The sequence below is a fragment of the Phocoena sinus genome, chromosome 1, assembly GCF_008692025.1.
Source record: "Phocoena sinus isolate mPhoSin1 chromosome 1, mPhoSin1.pri, whole genome shotgun sequence".
NCBI classification, from domain to species: Eukaryota; Metazoa; Chordata; class Mammalia; order Artiodactyla; family Phocoenidae; genus Phocoena; species Phocoena sinus.
In genome coordinates this window covers 27,206,266-27,225,558 of record NC_045763.1, presented here as the reverse complement: position 1 = coordinate 27,225,558, position 19,293 = coordinate 27,206,266, and the positions used below count along the sequence as shown (strand labels likewise).

The 19,293-nt window shown below is 47.2% G+C and overlaps 1 protein-coding gene and 1 pseudogene across 2 annotated transcripts in view; one reads left to right on the top strand and one right to left on the bottom strand.

Annotated features, from left to right (window-relative positions):
• The window catches only part of CSMD2 (CUB and Sushi multiple domains 2), a 661,952-nt gene that overhangs the window by 176,282 nt on the left and 466,377 nt on the right, over positions 1–19,293 (top strand). The window lies entirely within an intron of this gene.
• Positions 13,271–16,468, bottom strand: LOC116758049 (annotated as a pseudogene). The gene has a single exon (XR_004351136.1). The product of XR_004351136.1 is annotated as a serine/threonine-protein phosphatase 1 regulatory subunit 10-like (transcript).

Sequence of the window (19,293 nt, the reverse complement as noted above, 5' to 3'; positions counted from 1 at the left end):
TGAAGTCAGGAAGCCTGATTCCTCCAGCTCCGTTTTTCTTTCTCAAGATTGCTTTGGCTATTCGGGGTCTTTTGTGTTTCCATACAAATTGTGAAATTTTTTGTTCTAGTTCTGTGAAAAATGCCAGTGGTAGTTTGATAGGGATTGCATTGAATCTGTAGATTGCTTTGGGTAGTAGAGTCATTTTCACAATGTTGATTCTTCCAATCCTAGAACATGGTATATCTCTCCATCTATTTGTATCATCTTTAATTTCTTTCATCAGTGTCTTATAATTTTCTGCATACAGGTCTTTTGTCTCCTTAGGTAGGTTTATTCCTAGATATTTTATTATTTTTGTTGCAGTGGTTAATGGGAGTGTTTTCTTAATTTCACTTTCAAACTTTTCATCATTAATGTATAGGAATGCAAGAGATTTCTGTGCATTAATTTTGTATCCTGCTACTTTACCAAATTCACTGATTAGCTCTAGTAGTTTTCTGGTAGCATCTTTAGGATTCTCTATGTATAGTATCATGTCATCTGCAAACAGTGACAGCTTTACTTCTTTTCTGACTTGGATTCTTTTTATTTCCTTTTCTTCTCTGATTGCTGTGGCTAAAACTTCCAAAACTATGTTGAATAAGAGTGGTGAGAGTGGGCAACCTTGTCTTGTTCCTGATCTTAGTGGAACTGTTTTCAGTTTTTCACAATTGAGGACGATGTTGGCTGTGGGTTTGTCATATATGGCCTTTACTATGTTGAGGAAAGTTCCCTCTATGCCTACTTTCTGGAGTGTTTTTATCATAAATGGGTGTTGAATTTTGTCAAAAGCTTTCTCTGCATGGTTTTTTTTTTTTTTTTTTTGCTTTTATTTCTATTGCCTTCAGAGACTGACCTAAGAAAACATTACAGTGATTTATATCTGAGAATGTTTTGCCTGTGTTCTCTTCCAGGAGTTTTATGGTGTCATGTCTTCTATTGAAGTCTAAGCCATTTTGAGTTTATTTTTGTGTATGATGTGAAGGCATGTTCTAACTTCACTGATTTACATGTGGTTGTCCAGTTTTCCCAACACTACTTACTGAAGAGCCTGTGTTTTCCCCACTGTATATTCTTGCCTCCTTTGTTAAAGATTAATTGACCATAAATGTATGGGTTTATTTCTGGGCTCTCACTTCTGTTCCATTGATCCATATGTTTGATTTTGTGCCATTAGCGTGCTGTTTTGATTACTGTAGCTTTGTAGTATTGTCTGAAGTATGGGAGGGTTATGCCTCCAGCTTTGTTCTTTTTCCTCAGTATTGCTTTGGCAATTCTGGGTCTTTTATGGTTCCATATAAATTTTAGGATTATTTGTTCTAATTCTGTGAATAGTGTCATAGGTAATTTAATAGGGATCACATTAAATCTGTAGCTTTCTTTGGGTAGTATGGACATTTTAACAATATTAATTCTTCCAATCCAAGAGCATGAGATATCTTTCCAATCCTTGGAATCACCTTCAATTTGCTTTATCAATGTCTTATAGTTCTCGGCATATAAGTCTTTCACCTCCTTTGTTATGTTTATTCCTAAGTATTTTATTTTTTTGATGCGATTTTAAAAGGGATTTTTTTTTTTTTACTTTCCTTTTCTGATATATCATTGTTAGTGTAAAGAAATGCAACAGATTTCTGTATGTTAATCTTGCATCATGCTACCCTGCTGTATTCATTTATCAGTTCTAGTAATTTTGGTGCAGTCTTTAGGGTTTTCTATATATAGTATTATGTCATCTGAATTTAATGACAATTTTACCTCTTCCCTTCCAACTTGGATATATTTTCCTTCTTTTTCTCATCTGATTGCTGTGGCTAGGACTTCCAATACTATGTTGAATGGAAGTGGTAAGAGTGGGCATCCTTGTCTTGTTCCAGATTTTAGCGGGAAGGCTTTTAGCTTTTCACTGTTGAGTATTATGTTGACTGTGGGTTTGCCATAAATAGCTTTTATTTTGTCGAGATGTGTTCCCTCTATACCCACTTTGGTAAGATTTTTATCATGAATGGATGTTGAATTTTATCTAATGCTTTTTCTACATCTATTGAGATGATCATGTGAGTTTTTTGTTTGTTTGTTTGTTTGTTCGTTTTGCGGTATGCGGGCCTCTCACTGTTGTGGCCTCTCCCGTTGCGGAGCACAGGCTCCAGACGTGCAGGCTCAGCGGCCATGGCTCACGGGCCCAGCCTCTCCGCGGCACGTGAGATCTTCCTGGACCGGGGCATGAACCCGTGTCCCCCACATCAGCAGGCAGACTCTCAACCACTGAGCCACCAGGGAAACCCAATCATGTGGTTTTTGTCTTTTGTTGATGTCTTGTGTTTTCTTTTGTTGTCATTTATTTATTTTTAAAAAGTTTTATTAAGCAATTAATATGTACCTGGCATTGTTCTAGGCACTTGGGGTATAGCAGTGAACAGTTTGTTGATGTTCAAATCCAGGAATATAAAATATAAATTACTATAAAATAGAAATAAATCCAATAGTATAGAACAAATACATGGCAGTACTTTGTTTGATGGGTCTTTGTGTCATGAAGAATAGAGCTTGGTAAGGAAAATGGAGAGGGATAGACAATAGTCTGTAGACAAAAGCATGACCCTGAAACTATCAGGAGCCCTTGGTGGAGACAGTAGTAGATTCCAGTCCATGTGAACTGTGTCCCTGGATCCACTGCACCTTACAGAACAGGTCTGGGTGTGAGCTGGTTGCCTTTGCAAGCCAGGTCCTCTGGGCATGAGGATGGACACCAGAGAGACAGGGACCTCTCCTGAGCCTCCTTCCTGCACCTAGCCCTGTGCCAGGCCCCTGAAGGGAGAGGTAGAGCCTGCCCAGCGAGGGGCAGGCTGAGTGGAACTCCATGCAGTGGAAAGCACCCATCTTCAGAGTCCCCCAGGCTGGGTCGATCTGCCCTCCTCACTTGAGAGGTGAGCTGGGTGGACACATCAAGCACCTGATGTCGTGTCTGGCTCACGGTGGCTGCTTCATCCATAGAATGTCTTCCTCCCTTTGCTTATGAGAGATACTCCCAGATAAAAAGTGTGCAGACATCCAAGTGCACTGGTATGGAAGGGGCCAGGAAACTCTGGTCCTAAGAAGGTCACTCCTTTGAGAAGCTCCCTCTGCTCTCTGGGGTTCAGTGGCTTCAAGTGCAATGTAGGAGTTAGGTTCTAAGACGGGCCTGTGCTCCCTTCTGGCTCTCATGTTCATGCTCATACATTTGCCAGCATTTTCCTGAGAACTCCTTTGTGCTGGCCCGGTGCCAGGATGGACAGCACTCAGCCCTGACCTTGGGATGTTCACAGTCCAGCAGATGAAACATGCAAGCAGAGCAGCTCTGCCACTGACCAGCCCTGTAACCTTGGGCAAGTTACTTCAACTGCCCTGGGGCTCAGTTTCCCCATCTGTAAAATGGGGAGTGTCAGAGTACCTTCTAGGGCTTTTACAAGGATTAAAGAAGTTACAACATACAAAACACTTAAAACAGCATGTGGCAAAACCAGCTCCTCGGGGACAAGCAGACTGATGCGGTGATGTCTGTGTCCCTTGTGCCTGGCCCAGTGCCTGGCCTGGAGCAGCGTTTCCAGAAGAAAGGCAGAATGAACACACGTGGGAGGAATCTCTTTCTGCGGGTCAGTTGTCCATTCCCGGAGCCACGTGAGATTTGTGTGAGCCCATGTGACGCTCAGGCAGCTCCTGCAGGCTGCTATAAAGCTCTCACCAACACCTGTCCCTGCAAGCTTTCACGCTGTGTATTTGAGCCTTTGATATACGGGGGATGCTTGCCAGGGGAGAGAAATGTTATTGGACATTTTTTTGTGGTCGTAAAGATTACTTCTTGATGAAAACACACACAGGGAAAGACTTACAGGCCTCCCTTAAGGTAGGCAAATGAATGACCGTGTGCTTACAGCATCCCAGCCATTGTTCAGGGCTGTCAGCTCCGCAGGGGCGGGGGCAGAGGAAGGGGACCAGAGGCCACGTGCAGGCAGGGGCAGTTCCCGCTAAAACTGCAGCAGCACCTTTTTCTGAGCCATCCCTTGTCTCTCCTTGCTCCTCTCAGGTGGTCTAAGTTTTTCCTGTTTTCTTGAGGTCTGTCCGTGTCACTCCCCCTCCGTGAACTAGAGAGGATCTTGCACTGTGTGCCTCTGTCTGGAACATCCGCCCTGGGCTCTGGCATCCTGGCGGCTCAGACCCTCCCACTGCGGGAGTCCTGTCTCCCGAGCCAGGTCCTAAGTCCGCGAGGGCAGTGTGCAGGGCCGTTCCTCTAAGGCCTCCTCCGACTCCATGGAGCACAGTTCACCTCCTGCATCAGGCTGGCTGAGGGCAGAGGGGAATCGCCTTTGGGCAGCCAAGCCTTTCCTCACCTCACTGCACTTCTCTCAGCTGCCTCCTCTGTTGGCTGGCCTGGGAGACGCTGTGGGCAGGAAGCTTGTCTCATTCAATCCCCGCTCAGAGCCTGGGGCAGTCAGTGGAGTGCAGGGATGCCTGAATAATGAGGCTCTTCTTTAGCCTCCTTGCTGACCCGCAAACCGTTCCAGACCCCATCTCCCCCTTGGCCGGCCCCCCAGTGGGAAGGAATGTTCCACTGGGGAACATTCCAGTGAGGGTGGAAGGAAGCCACCCCTCCTGGGTGGCTGCTCTGCTCCCTTCTCTGGGTCTGCTTCCTGTCTGGCTTGAGAGAACTTCGTGCAGCAGACACAGTGGTGCCCTTGCCTATGAAGATTGGGGCCTTGCAAGGGAGCGCGGCAGTTGGCCCGGAGAATCTGGAGGCAGTCGGTGTGGCTAGAGTGGGGCCCGGTGGGGCTGGATTCTGGCTGGGCCTGGCCTGGAGTCTGGTTGAGGAGGGAGTTAGAGGCGGACAGGGCCTGGGTCAGGATGGGTGCCTGGGAGCTGAGACTGGGGATCAGACGCCAAGATTGACTTAGAGCTGTGTACCCTTGGGTGGATGGCTTACCCTCTCTGTGCTGTGAGATGTATAATGGGGGAACAGTGAGGGCTGGGCCACATTCCCCCACCTTTTCTCAAGGCAGGTCAGTTCTCACCGCACAATTTAACATGCAGAAGTCCTCAGGGAGTGCAATTCTGCAGCCACCCTCCGTCCATCCGCGTCCCCTCCACCTTCCCTCCCCACTCCCACCCCCTACTCCCAACCCTGTCCCTGGCTGGGGAAGCCATAAGTGTTGCCAAACCATAAACGTGGCCCTCAGAAACTTTAAAATGTTTTTACCTCCTAAGCGGCATGTTATTCTATACAGATCAGCTTCCCTAGGGAGTGTCAGTGATATAAATAGTATAAATATTTGTCTCCTGGGCTGATGGCAGTATCAAGCTCTGATTTATTTTGTGAATTGTGCTGTCTCTCTCCAGCCCACCTGAATCCTCTGAAAAAAAGTCCTTGGCATCTCTGAGAACAGTAGACTCTGCCTCTTTGGAAGTCCTCCAGGAGCGGATCTTAGCACCAGCCCCTGAAGGCTCCCTGGGGCCCAGGAGGAGCCAGACAGGAAGTTGCGGGGGGTCAGAGTTGGTCTCCTGGAGACACTCTCCCTCACTCATCCCCCAGAGTAGAGCCCAGCCATCCCGCTGAAGGCACTTGCACATCCCACTTGGCCTTCCCAAAGTTTCCGGAAACGGCAAAGGAGCAGTCAGCCTCCCTGCCACGGGGTTCCACTGGGAAACCTCAGCTCTGTTCACGTTTCACACGATGCGTCTCCCAGAGCTGCTGGTAGTTGGTGGCCCTGCTCTCACTCACGCACACGATAGAAAGGACATCGGAATATGTCTGGCGTCACCCAAAAGCTGAAGTGATGGGATTCAAGCAAATGACCCAAGACAGGCACGCTGCTTCCAGGGGGCTGCAGACCTTCCCGTCCGGGAGCTGCCCCATCAGGGCTGGCTGGGCGGCTGCTGCCTCCACGGGGCTGAAGGAAGATCCGTTGTGAGTGTCCATGAGGCTGCTGGCGCACCCGGGGCCTTGGGAACTCGGGAAGTCACCACGGATGTGGCCCAGGCAGGGCCTCCAGGGAGGACAAACACTGCTTATCCACCGCATGTTAATCTTGAGTCATGCTGTCCAGGAAGGCGTCCTTGGGCCACTCCAGAAGCCTTGAAGAGATGCTCTTAACTGCCAGCCACTTCCCCAAAGTCCCTGCAGACACCCCAGGGGCCCCCATAATGATAATGGCCATCCTGATGGTGATAACTGCACTCATTTCCAGAGTGTCTGTGCTGTGCCCAGCCCGGTGCTAAGCTCCTCACACGCATTATCCCAGTGAATCCTCCCAGCAGCCCAATTATTACCATCCCAATTTTACTGATGAGGAAACTGAGGCTTAGCAAACCGTGAATGATGCAGATGGAAAGTTCAGGAGGGAGGCAGCATGGGTTATGGGAAAAGGAACAAACCTTTTGGAGTTAAACACATATGGATTAGAATCCAGAGTTTGCCACTTACCAGTTAAGTGGCCTGGGAAGTCACTTCCCGGCTCTGGGTTTCAGGGAGGCAGGAGAAAGCGGGTGGGCACATATGGGTCCACCTCCCCACGGTCTCAGCCCTGTACCCACACATGTGAGCTCCATCCCTACAGGCAGGGAAGAGCTTCACGGGAAGCCACCTCCCTCCTGGGAAGGTCCGGGCTGGCAGGAAGGGCTGCTCTGTCCAGTGGACACCTGCTCTTCCCTGCCAGCCACGGCAGGAACTGGGATTGTGCCAAGGCGCTTCCAAAGAACTGCCCACTCCCAAGTGCCAGGCCTGAGCCCAGTCTCGGATGCCATCAGATGTCGCCTTGCGATTCTGCAAAGCTGGGTTCGCTTGCTGAGAGCAGAGACCAGGGGGAGATCTGGAATGATGGTCAGACGAATGATGGCAGATACAGGGATTCCCAAGGGAGGCTGTGTGGCAGCCTCACACAGGGGAGGTAGGAGGAAGGGAGTCCAGGGCGCCATCTCTGCAACAAGGCTTGCCTTTGGCTAGAGAGCCTAGTGGCAAGAGCCAATCATTCCACCTTGCATCACCATCAGAAACATACACTCGTGCTCGTTCATTCACTCCTTCACTCATTCATTCATCTAAGGAGTCAGCAGGGCATAGTGGTTACCAGCAAAGAATTCTGAGTCGACGAGACCTGGCTTTGAATTTCTGCCTCTTGATGAATTCTTCATGCAATCTTGGGAAAGTCACTTAAGTTCTCAGAACCTCAACTTTCTCATTTGTAAAACAGAAATGATACAGTATTACATGAGGATCAGATGATATAGTGTCATAAACCATTAGCACAGTGCCTGGCACCAGAAAATAATAATTCCAAAACATCTATCAATCGATTGATCTAAGAGAAATATAATGTAAACCTCAAATGTGAGCCATTTATATAATTTTAAGTTCCTAGTAGCTGTCTTAAAACAATAAAAATAAACAGGTGACTTCAATCTAATAACATATTTTACTTAAGCTAACATATCCAAAATATTATTCTTTAAACATGTAATCATCGTAAAACATACTAATGATATATTTTACATTTTCCCTTTCATACTAAGTCTCTGAGATTGGGCATGTATTTTATATTATAGCACATCTCGACTTGGACCAGCTGCCTCAAAATGTGCACATTCCCCAGGGTGTGGTCCTGTTCTGTTCTTTTCTCTCCATGTTCTTTCTCACATGACCTCACTGACTCCCACAGTTTCAATTATCACCTCTAAGTGAATGATGTTGGGAGAGTCTGACAGGGAACAGACAGGATGTGCATAGAACATGCCAAGAGGGACATGCGACCAACAAGGGTGAGTGTTGGCAGAGGCCTAAGAAAGTAGCCTTAACATGGTAAAGTCCTAACGGAAAATGGGTGAAATAGTTGTCATCACAAATATCAACAATCACAAGTATAGGTTATCCTAATTACAAAATTGTCATAAACTTAGCAGCCTAAAACAACACACCTCCATTAACTCACAATTAATAATACTAACACAGTTATCATATAGGTCAGGAGGCTGGGCATGGGCTAACTGGATCCTCTTGCTCAGGGTCTTACAGGCTGCCCTCAAATATTCGCTGGGCTGCATTCTCATCTGGAGGCTCGACTGAGGAGGAATTCCCCTCCAAGCTCATTCAGGTTGCTGGAAGATTTTGTTTCCTAGCAGCTCAATTACTGAGGACCCTCAGCTCTCTGCTGGATGCCACCCTCAGGTTCCGGAGGAAGCCGTGGGCCCTAGAGGCCACCTCCATTCCTTGTCACATGAGCTTCTCCAGCGTGGCCTTTTAGTTCATGAAACTTCAAGGGGAGTCTCTATCTCCAGTCTGCTAATATGGCATAATCATGAGAGTGACATCCTGTCACCTTTTCCGTGTTCTATTGTTAGAAGCAAGTCACAGGCTCTACCCACACTTAAGGCGATGGTATTACACAAAGATATGAACATCAGAAGGCAGGGAATTTGGGGGGATCACCTTGGGGTCCATCTGCCACATGGGATTTGTGAAAAGCTGTAAAGAGTAACAAGAGTTCAAGGGGCTAAAGACACTCCTCTTCCCATTTAAATTTTAAGTCAAAGAAAGAAGAGATGCAAAGATAACTTGCCAAATAGTAGTGAAAGAACCAGCTTTATTAATTTCTGGACAAGCTCCCCAAAGTGGGGGACTTGAGAGGGCTAGACTGGAGAATAAGGTGGAGTTGCCCATCTTTCTCTCAAAGAAAAGATAGCAGGCTCCAGGGGCAAGGCTGGCCAGATTTACCCTCCCAGACACACACAGGAAAGGTGGACCAGAAGGAGAGAATGGTGTGCTTTCCTTTAGAAGGCAGATTAAATCAGAGCAAACACAAGAGTCAGCCCTTTTGCTCTTGAAAATATGGCCTGATAAATATTGGGCTCTCAATAATCAGTTGTGTTCCTCCTCTTTTCTTGAGGAGGAAGAAATAAGGGAGTAGGGAAAGAAGCCAGAAGTGGCCTCTCCGGAGGTAAGGACCTGCCCTCAATTAACATAAAAGGAATTTACAATTATGTTGAAGCAGGAAGAAGTGCCAGGCCCACAGCTAGGTAATAACTCCTAACGTGTGCAGTGGAATTTGTAGTCTCCTGAACACCTTCATGCCCACTGACCCACTGAATCTTGATAACAACAGTCAAGGCAGGGATTATCATATGCCCATTTTAGAAACGAGGAAGCTGAAAGTCTGAGTGATCACATGACCTCACTGACCAGTTGCATGGCTGGTCCTTGAAGCCACATTTTCTGGTTCTCCATCTTGTCCCCCTTCCACTGTCCATTATGCTGGCCACAGGTTGAAGACAACGCAGAGCAACTCAACCTCTCTCTCACTTACATCTGCTATTATCCTTTATATCCACCTAAGAGAAAGTTTAGCAAAGACTTGATTTCGTAGCTGGATAAGAGCTAGGTGCCGAACCAGCGTGGGAGCCCTCAGAATATGTCCCATCCCATTTACCTTGCTTGTTACAGCTGGCCAGGGGTTGAGAAAATAACAGGTGTGCACGGTTCCCGTGCTTTAGCATCTAAGAGTGCTCCAACGGGGTGGTCCTTCACCTGTGGTTTTCTGACCTCCTTGCAGAAAACCATCCAGGGAAGACTTGGTATCCTCCTGAGTTTCTGTTATCCTAGAGGATGGAGCCCTTCAAACCAGCCCTCCTTCCTCTATCTCGAGTGTTTGTCCTGCTGCAAGGCTCTTGCTCACAGACTGGAGGACTGGAGGTCTGAAAGTACAACAGGAATGAGGCAGAGTGTGACCTGGGATCTTCTCAGAGACCCATTACCCCAAATGAGGCATTTTTAGCAGGTTGCTCTAAGCCAGTTGGCCCCAATAACCCTGGGCAGGCCCTATGGGATGTTTCTTCCAGCTTGGAAGCCCTGACTTTCAGGTTAGTACCTGCGGTGGGGTGGCGGTTGGGGGTGATCACAAAGAGCTCATGTGTTTTCCTTGGGATACCTCTAGAACACCTGTTGAGTGACGTTTATGGACCTTTGGCTAGGATCTGACCTGAGGAGTAGAAAGAGGAGGAAGTGGCATCACATAGAAAGATAAAGAAGTCTGTAGAGATATCTACATGATGTAGGGAAAGGGGGTGCGCACACCCGAACTTGTGAGTGCAGGTGTGCTACCTGATTAAGCAAGAGTGTACCTGGGTATGTTCACACTAGGGCGGGTGAGCATCCTTTTGTGTGTAGATCCTTGAAATTCAAGCAGGTATATTCTGAGAACTTGACATTCCCAAATCCTCAAGTATCTTTATAGGACCTTTCCCCCCTTGAGTTAGTAGAGTGTGTACTTGAAAAAAAAAAAGTATTTTGATGACCTCTTCAGATCTTTAATGATTCCATTACTAAAGACCAGAGCCATTTATAAAATATTAAAATTAATTCTCCACTAAAATAAGCTCCCCTCTCCATTGCCTCCTATCATTACTCAACCAGCATTCATGCAGAGTTGAAGCAAAGCTTCTAAGCTGAAAGGAGGTCATGATGAATGATAATACCACACCCCTATTAACTTTTGTGGCAAAGGGAAAACGCTTTGCAGAGCGTTTAAACCTTTCCTGTGCTTAGAGTCAGCCCATAGCCACACGACTGCCTCTGCCACCCAGTGCTTTATGGAAATGTTAATGGGGCTCCCAGCTGTATTCCAAGAACATTTCCATGGAGAATCCTGGGTTCCCTGGGCAAATTCTCGCGATACTCAACCACCTTTTGAGCAGTCACCAAAGTATTCATTCCCACTCAGTGAGCAATTTTTGCCCTGGCTGAAGCACTGGCTGAAATGATTTCATAAATCTTTTCCTTGTTTTCAAACACTCACAAATCGGAGCCACCATCAAATTCAACATCCACTCCTTAATTCACCCATGGCTTCTATTTTCTAGCTAAAACCCATTACTTCCTTAGACTCCTCACTTACTTTTCACTTCCATTACCACCTTGGGCGGTTGGCTTTATTTTGGGAAATGATTTTTCACAATAAAATAAAGATTTTCATCACTTCACAGGAATCGCTGCATAAACCCAAGAAGAGAACCCCAGAGAACCGGAGATGTCCACTAGTCAGCCAGGTCTGCCCACTAGACAAATGTCTCCCTCCTATGTGATTCAAATCTAAGCCTCAGTATCATTAGGAATGGTGTCCTGGGTCAAAGTTCTCTTTATGGAGACTGAGCCTTCAAGGATTTGCAGCCCTAAGGGCAGAAAACGTCTATGGCTGTGGTTTAGATGTGCAGGTGGGACCAAGGTTGGCCCGGAGTTGAGGTCTTGAAGGTTTCATGGCTAGTGGGCTAGCTGGAGTCTGGGGTCAAGATGAGAGATCCAAGGTCCAATTCAATGGACCAGGGACTCCCTGGGAGTTCAGGGACCCTCGTAGGTTTCCTGTCCTATAAAATCCAGATCTTGAATCATTTCTTCCCCGAAGCCATCCCTGACCTCCCCCTGGCCTCTGCACAGCAGGATAGCTGCTTTCCTGAAGTTCATGCCGCTACTGCCATGCCTCGGCCATTGGGCCTGGGGCTCTGTGCTGGGCTTACCTGCCGGCTTCTCTCTGCGTCCCCCATGAGACTGTGAACCCCTGAAGGCCAGAATTCTCTTCCATCCTCCTCAGCCCAACCTTCATTTTGCTGCTTCTCGGCCCGTGGAGAGGATGCGCCCTTTTCATAATTCCCTGCACTGAGGACCGGCTTCAGGGGTGTAAGACCTGTGTGGTCGCACAGGGCACCAGGGCCCCTTGCGTGGTTTCATGCTCCACTGCTGCTATCTTGCAATTCATTTTTCTTTTGAATTTTATTTTATTTATTTTTTATACAGCAGGTTCTATTAGTTATCCATTTTATACATATTAGTGCATATATGTCAATCCCAATCTCCTAATTCATCTCCCCACCCCCCCACTTTCCCCGCTTGGTGTCCATGCGTTTGTTCTCTACATCTGGGTCTCTATTTCTGCCTTGCAAACTGGTTCATCTGTACCATTTTTCTAGATTCCACAAATATGCGTTAATATATGATATTTGTTTTTCTCTTTCTGACTTACTTCACTCTGTATGACAGTCTTTAGGTCCATCCGTGTCTCCATAAATGACCCAATTTCATTCCTTTTTATACCTGAGTAATAGTCCATTGTATATATGTACCACATCTTCTTTATCCATTCATCTGTCGATGGGCATTTAGGTTGTTTCCGTGAACTGGCTATTGTAAATAGTGCTACAATGAACATTGGGGTGCATGTGTCTTTTTTTTTTATTATTAAATACTTCTCTTTCCACTGTTTATTATTAATGTACAAAATATACCGAACCAAAAGAAAGAAGAAAATACTCATCCTCAAATCCATTGTGGCTCTAACCCAAGACCATGCACAAAACCCAACCAATCCACTGTTTTCATAGAAAACAACTGTGCTGAGATAGGTGAAGGAGAGGGCTGGGAGAGGGCAGGTCATCTTATCGAATCCACCTAGGAAGGCACCTGGTGGGTATTCAGAGGTGGCTGACAGGGCAAGGGAGCTGGAGGCCTCACACCCACAAGGTGCGGGGTGGGGGGAGGGGCCAGGAGCGCGCTAACTCCCGGAGGCAGTGCGTGTAGTGTGACTGGTATGCCCAGCACGCCGGGCTTCAGTTGATGAAAAGCTGGTCTCCCTGAAGTGTTTTAATTTCCAGAATGAGCTGCAGGCAAGGGTGGACCACCACCAATGGCCTCACCTATGCCAGCTAAAACTTTTCACCGGATGCCGACCTGAATTTGCCATCATTGAACCTAGCAGACCCATGATGCAAACTTGGGTGTTCACGGAAGATTGCAGCGTCTTACTTGAGAAAGGACTCACTGTAAAGCCTGTGTCAGAGGAGGAGTGGGGTTGATGTGTTCCAGAGCTCAAATCCAGCCTGATTGAGTCCTCTCAGTGCAGTGGGATCCACAATACCCCTTTTACCATCTCCCCACCCCACGAGGAAGCATGAACTTGGCTGGGATGATTTCATAAGTGCAGCTTATCCCGTGTCAGAGTTCTGTGTGCATGTGGAGGACCCACAAGAGGAGAGTAGAGGTGTTCTCCAGGATAACCAACTTTAGGTTCTCAGGCATAAAGGGGAATACCGGAGAGGCGCTTGGCATAAAGGGCAAATCTCCTCAAAAAGTGAAGCCAACTGGGTCTCCTCTTCAGCAGCCCAGGGTACGGAATGTGTCCAGTCTCTCTCCTCCCCAGACTGGAGGAAAATATGTACATCAATGTGCACCAGGCGTCCGAAAACCCCCAGGAACCCAGGCAGGTGGGCAGTGAGGGGGCCGACTCCTCATCAGCTGGGGAAAGGGGAAAATGGGCCTCACAGAAGCCATAAAAGGGTGGAAGGAACAAGGCTGCAGTCCACAGGGGTGTGGGCAGGGTGGGCAGGTGGTCCCTAGGGCACGGGGTGCCCATTGACACCCGGGTGGTAGAAGGCACAGTTGTTCTCATAGTGGGAGTTACCCTTCATCATGAAATGTCGACAAACAGGGCGATTTGACATGTCTCCTCTATGGCTGTGGCCTCCATCATGCCGTCAGTGGCCCCCTCTGCCATGGCCAGGGCCATCATGGCCACGGTGCTCACGAGGAGGTGGCCCTTGATGGTCGTGGCCTCGGTGACCAGGGCCATCATGAGGCCGGTGGCCATGGGGCCCCCCCATGTCCAGGGCCTTCATGGGGCTGATGTCCACCACCAGCACCCATTCCTCCACCAGGGCCTTCATGAGGACGATGGCCACTGCCACCACCCATGCCGCCGCCAGGCCTTCATGGGGATGATGCCCACCACCTCCGACCATGCCCCCACCAGGGCCCCCTTGTCCATTTGCAGGTCCTCTTCCAGAGCGACCTCTCTGGCCCCTCGGAATGGAGGAGGAGGCGGAGGTTCACTCCCGCCTCGGCCACCACGGCCTCTATGGTATGGCCCCGGACCTGGTCCCCCACGCATCGGGCCACCCCGCATGGGGTCACCTGGGCCATCCCAGAAAGGATCAACCCCCGGGGAGGGGGTGGGGGACCCAGGAGACGTGGACCCACTGGCACACCAGGGCCCCCAGGGCCTCCCGGTGGGAAACCGTTGGCTATGGGACCAGGGCCTAAGAGTCCATGAGGCACCAGCAACTGCTTGGTCTTGTCTGAACAGTCTGGTTGCATCAGCAATTCCTCCGAGGGACGAACGTTAGGGCTACCCATGATGGAGGTGAGGATCTCCTGCACACTGATGCCTCCTCCTCCAGGACCCTGGGGGCTCTTCCCGGCACCCATGCTTCCCATAAGATTGGCCAGAACAGGAGGCAACTTGGAACTGCCTGCCCCATCGGGTGAGCCACCGGTCCCCCCAGGCTCCAGGGTCTCAACATATGGGGTCTCATCCATGGAACATTCCTCATATAGGGGGATGAGTTTTGGGGGGATAGGCTCATAGGGCTCAGGAGCAGGCTTGTGAGGACTTTCCTGGTTCAGGAAGAGCTCCTGAAGGATCCCCTTCTCCCACTCAGCCTGGATGTACCGCTCCTGGCTGTTGCTTCCAGGGGTGACAGGAGGCGAGGGCAGCACCAGGGGCCGGGGGCACACCCAGGGCACTTTCTCCTCCATGTTGTCGTGGCTCAGACGCCGGGCCATCTCAAACGCGTGTCGGTCTGACAGTATCTCTCGCTTAGCTGCCTGGCCGAAGTCCTTGATCTTATTCACATTCACTCGTTCAGTTTCATCCAGTTCAAAATAGAAATACTCTCTCAGTTTGCCCTCCTCAGGCCAGGTCACAGTTTTCCTCTTCCTGCCTTTCCGGGTCAGCTGGCTAGGATCTCCGGGACTCTCCACTGGCTTTGCATCCAGAGCTCCTGGCTCCAAAGGGGCAGTATCCATGAGCTCTGGGACTTCAACAGGGGGAACTGGGGTCCCTGGACGTTCTGTGTCCATAGCCTCAGAAGGAGGTGCTGGCTCTGGGGAAGAAGGTTTGGCTGTGCTCGGTTCTGTGCTCGATTTCCCTTCAAATGGGCTTGGCTTGGCAACTGTGGGTGATAGCACCTTCTTCTTCTTCTTAATTTTGATGCCTGGAACAGGGGCTGAATTGAGTGCATCCAGAAAGCCCAGGCCCTCCATAGGCTGTGGCAGGATGATCTTCACTTTGATCTCTTTGGTGGCGTTGGGTGTCGTGTTGAGTGGCTTGTATTTCTTCTCTGCAGGGAGCGCAGCCTATCCTGGGGCAGCTGTGGAACTCTGACGCTTGAGGGGGATGGGTTTAAGGTTGTACTTGTCAGAAACCACCACTGCACAGGCATTCTTCTTCACAGGCACCAAAGACGGGGTCTCCAGCTCTAGTCGGGTAGAGCGGCACTTGGCGTGACTGGGCGCCGTGGTTCGGAGGGACTTGGGCTTCTCCCTCTTCTTCTCCGGGGCCTCCTTAGCCCAAGTCTCAGTCTTCACCTCAGTCAACGGTCGCTCAGGAGGGGTGGTTCGACTCTTTCCCTCTTCTTTCCGTTTCTTCTTATCTTTCTCAGCAGGCTGGGTACTGCTCTGGGAGCGGATCACAGCCATCCAGTTGCTGACAAGGACTGAGGCCAATTTCCGGAGCTCTGCTTGAGATGGTCAACAGTGAGTGGTAGGTGCTGCAGGGTCAGTGGAATTTGCTGCAAGGGGGGAGTGTTGTTGGTTGTCTTTGAATATGTCAGCCAATTGTTAAGACGCTTGTAACCACCAACATCAATAAACTTGACCAATATTTCTGGTGAACGTGTCTGCAGGAGAATGTTCAATAAGTGCGTCGACTCACCATCTTTCGTGCGTCCTTCATCAAACTGGAGATCTTCGAAATCCCATCCACACTCTTGACTTCCCCATCTCGGTTAAGGAAGCTATCCAGGCCCTTGAGAAGCTCTTTGAGGTCCATGGGACCCGAACCCATGATCGAGGTTTTTAATCCAATTTTTTTGCGACGTCAGCTCCTTGGGCTCAGCGGGGGAGGGGGTTAAAATTTTGGAGAAAAAAAATAAAACAACCAACCAGGACCCAAAACTCAATTATTTGAGGGGCCTCATTGGATCAAAAAGTCTCCTTAAAAAAAGTAAAGGCCAACTCAGTATTCATTTCACCCCCCATCAACTCCATGTAGGGAGGGGGGTCGTAGAAAAAAAGTTCTGAGTGGATTAAAAAAAGTAAACTCTGGATGAGTGAATTTGGGTGGGTTTGGGAAGGGAAGGTGGTTGATTATTTTTGAAGTTATGTGGTGACGGTCCTTTGGCCACAGATTTGAAGTCCCAGGCAGCGTGGGCTGGTGGGGTGGGCAAGATAGGTGGGAAGGGGCAGAAGACACAAGTGGTGGGCTGGTGGCTGCTGTTTTCCCTTTCCCCCCTCTCTCAGGATCCTTTCAAGGGCTTAGATGTTGCCGCAGCTTGTTTCTTTTCTCCTCGTGGCCGGCCCTTCTTTCTCCGAGAAAATTCAAACCTCTAAACGAACCCCAGAATCTGCATGTGTCTTTTTAAATTATGGTTTTCTCTGGGTATATGCCCAGTAGTGGGATTGCTAGATCATATGGTAGTTCTATTTTTAGTTTTTTAAGGAACCTCCATACTGTTCTCCATAGTGGCTGTATCAATTTACATTCCCACCAACAGTGCAAGAGGGTTCCCTTTTCTCCACACCCTCTCCAGCATTTGTTGTTTGTAGATTTTCTGATGATGCCCATTCTAACCGGTGTGAGGCGATACTGGTTAGAAACTACACCTCATTGTAGTTTTTTTTTTTAATTCATGCTCATGCCTAATTTGAAATTTTCTGCTATTTCTTTTTTCTCTTTTTCTTTTTTTGAAGATGTTGGAGGTAGGAATTTATTAATTTATTTTATATCTTTTTGCTGTGTTGGGTCTTCGTTTCGTTTCTGTGCGAGGGCTTTCTCTAGTTGTGGCAAGCGGGGGCCACTCTTCATCACAATGCACGGGCCTCTCACTATCGCGGCCTCTCTTGTTGTGGAGCACAGGCTCCAGACACGCAGGCTCAGTAGCTGTGGCTTACGGGCCTAGTTGCTCCACGGCATGTGGGATCCTCCCAGACCAGGGCTCGAACCCGTGTCCCCTGCATTAGCAGGAAGATTCTCAACCACTGCACCACCAGGAAAGCCCTCATTGTGGTTTTGATTTGTATTTCTTTAATAATTAGTGATGTTGAGCATCTTTTCATGTGCCTCTTGACCATCGGTATGTCTTCTTTAGAGAGATGTCTATTTAGGTCTTCTGCCCATTTTTGGATTGGATTGTTTGTGTTTTTAATATTGAGATGCATGAGCTGTTTATATATTTTAGAGATTAATCCTTTGTCCGTTGATTCGTTTGCAAATATTTTCTCCCATTTGGAGGGTTGTCTTTTCGTCTTGTTTATGGTTTCCTTTGCTGTGCAGAAGCTTTTAAGTTTCATTAAGTCCCATTTGTTTATTTTTGTTTTTATTTCCATTACTCTAGGAGGTGGGCCAAAAAAGATTTTGCTGTGGTTTATGTCAGAGTGTTCTGCCTATGGTTTCCTCTAAGAGTTTTACAGTGTCTGGTCTTACATTTAGGTCTTTAATCCACTTGGAGTTTATTTTTGTGTATGGTGTTAGAAAGTGTTCTAATTTCATTCTTTTATATGTAGGTGTCCAGTTTTCCCAGCACCACTTATTGAAGAGACTGTCTTTTCTCCATTGTATATCCTTGCCTCCTTTGTCACACATTGGTTTACCATAGGTGCATGGGTTTATCTCTGGGCTTTCTATCCTCTTCCATTGATCTATATTTCTGTTTTTGTGCCAATACCATATTGTGTTGATTACTGTAGACTTGTAATATAGTCTGAAGTCAGGGAGTCTGATTCCTCCAGCTCTGTTTTTTTCCCTCAAGATTGCTTTGGCTGTCTCAAAAATTTTTAAGATTTTCTCTTCTAGTTCTGTAAAAAATGCCATTGGTAATCTGATAGGGATTGCATTGAATCTGTAGGTTGCTTTGGGTAGTATAGTCATTTTCGCAATATTGATTCTTCCAATCCAAGAACATGGTATATCTCTCCATCTGTTTGTGTCATCTTTGGTTTTTTTCATCAGTGTCTTATAGTTTTCTGAGTACAGGTCTTTTACCTCCTTAGGTAGGTTTATTCCTAGGTATTTTATTCTTTTTGTTGCAATGGTGAATGGGATTGTTACCTTAATTTCTCTTTCTGATTTTGCATTCTTAGTGTATAGGAATGCAAGAGAATTCCATGCATTACTTTTGTATTCTGCAACTTTAACAAATTCATTTATGAGCTCTAGTAGTTTTCTGGTGGCATTTTTAGGATTCTCTATGTATAGTTTCATGTCATCTGCAGACAATGACAGTGTTACTTCTTCTTTTCTAATTTGTATTCCTTTTCTTTCTTTTTCTTCTCTGATTGCTGTGGCTAGGACTTCCAAAACTATGTTGAATAATAGTGGCAATAGTGGACATGCTTGTCTTGTTCCTATTCTTAGAGGAAATGCTTTCAGTTTTTTACCATTGACAATGATGTTGGCTGTGGGTTTGTCATATATGGCCTTTATTATGTTGAGGTAGGTTCCCCTCTATGCCTACTTTCTGAAAAGTTTTTTATTTTATTTATTTATTTTTTAACATCTTTATTGGAGTGTAATTGCTTTACAATGGTGTGCTAGTTTCTGCTTTATAACAAAGTGAATCAGTTATACTTATACGTATGTTCCCATATCTCTTCCCTCTTGCGTCTCCCTCCCTCCTACCCTCATTATCCCACCCCTCTAGGTGGTCACAAAGCACGAGCTGATCTCCCTGTTCTATGCGGCTGCTTCCCACTAGCTATCTATTTTACATTTGGTAGTGTATATATGTCCATGCCTCTCTCTTACTTTGTCACAGCTTACCCTTCCCCCTCCCCGTATCCTCAAGTCCATTCTCTAGTAGGTCTGTGTCTTTATTCCCGTCTTGCCCCTAGGTACTTCATGACCTTTTTTTTTTTTTCTGGAGAGTTTTTATCATAAATGGGTATTAAATTTTGTCAGAAGATTTTTCTGCATCTATTGAGATGATCATATGGTTTTTATTCTTCAATTTATTAATACGGTGTATCACATTGATTGATTTGTGTATATTGAAGAATCCTTGCATCCCTGGGATAAATCCCACTTGATCATAGTGTATGGTTCTTTTAATGTGTTGCTGTATTCCGTTTGCTAGTATTTTGTTGAGGATTTTTGAATCTATTTTCATCAGTGCTATTGGTCTGTAATTTTCTTTTTTTGTAGTATCTCTGCC